Here is a 1,713-nt window from a genome sequence, read left to right as displayed (position 1 = left end):
GGGTTGGGAAATCTCCCGTGGCGCAGCTTCTCGAAGATGTCGTTGGTGCACACGCCCTACGGCATCTTCGGAAGCTGCTCCTCGGAAAAATTTCCCTGCAAGCCCGTGAAAGACTCCGTCTCCTCTAACAGTGGGGAAAGGGTTCTCATTATTACATAAATGTAGAGATTGTCTTGGGAACTATATATGAAGAATACATCATTACATCGCCATCTACTGTTGTGATCTTCTACGCCGTAGCCATGGAGAATCTTCATCATTTAGCAAGATGCTTGGGTCAATTTTCACCGTGAAGGGCGGAATTTCTTTAAACTTATTATAATCTTTTGACATGTCTGTCTTGTCATCCACTCTCACTATGTTTTTTTTCCAGAAAGAACTATATGGCGCTTTGGCTCCTCGGTTGATGTATTCTTTTGTTGATTTCTTTTTCTCGATTTGCTAGACATGTCCTTCACGTAGAAAACTTGAGCCACCTCGTTGGCTAGGACAAATGGCTTGTCCAGGTACGCAAGATTGTTGGGATCCACTGTTGTCATACCGTACTTATCGTCTATATGTACACCGCTGAGCTTCACCCATTTGCACCGAAACAAAGGGACCTTAAAAGTGGGTCCATAGTCAAGTTCCCATATCTCCTCTATGTATCCATAATATGTGGTGGTCAGCCCATTCTCATCTTTTGCATCAAAACGGACACCAATGTTGTTTGGTAAGAGCGTAGCTGGCAGGCCCTTCAAACTTTCCTGGATGATTGCCGTTTCGTCCTTTATGACGTTCCTGGTCGTCACGTGCTTCTGTTGTATCTTTTGTCTTCCCATACACGCCCAGGAAACCTAGAATATTCACACAAAGATTCTTGGTCAGGTGCATCACGTCGATTGCAGAGCGGACTTCCAGGACTTTCCAATATTCTAGCTCCCAAAAAATAGATTTCTTCTTCCACATGGGCGCGTGTCCGTCAGCGTCTTTCGGAACAGGTCGACTGCCTGGACCCTTTCCAAAGATAACATTTAAATCCTTGACCATGTCAAATATATCAGCACCACTACGGGGGATAGGCTTCGAACGGTGGTATGCCTCGCCATCGAAATGCTTGCCTTTTTTCCTTAAGGGATGCTTGCGCGGAAGGAAACGACGATTGTACGGGTACACAACTTTTCTGCTTTTCCCAAATATTTACTTTCAGTCTCATCTAAACAGTGTGTGCATGCATTGTATCCTTTGTTCGTCTGTCCTGAAATGTTACTAAGAGCAGGCCAATCATTGATGGTTACGCATAGCAACGCTCGTAGGTCAAATTCTTGCTCTGTGTGCTCATCCCACACACGTACACCTGGTTTGGCCCACAACTCCAAAAGTTCATCAACTAATGGCCTTAGGTACACATCAATGTCGTTGCCGGGTTGCTTTGGTCCTTGGATAAGCACTGGCATCATAATGAACTTCCGCTTCATGCACAACCAAGGAGGAAGGTTGTAGATACATAAAGTCACGGGCCAGAGTCTGTGGCTGCAGCTCTGCTCCCCAAAAGGATTCATGCCATCTGTACTTAGACCAAACCATAAGTTCCTTGCCTCACCTGCAAAATCCGGGAACTCTCTCCCGATGTTTCTCCACTACCGACCATCAGCGGGGTGCCTCAACATCACGTCTTTCTTACATTCTTCCATGTGACATCGCAACAACTTGGCATGCCCTTTGTTTCTGAAC

The sequence above is a fragment of the Lolium rigidum genome, chromosome 6, assembly GCF_022539505.1.
Source record: "Lolium rigidum isolate FL_2022 chromosome 6, APGP_CSIRO_Lrig_0.1, whole genome shotgun sequence".
Taxonomy (NCBI): domain Eukaryota; kingdom Viridiplantae; phylum Streptophyta; class Magnoliopsida; order Poales; family Poaceae; genus Lolium; species Lolium rigidum.
Note: the sequence above shows the minus strand (reverse complement) of the source record.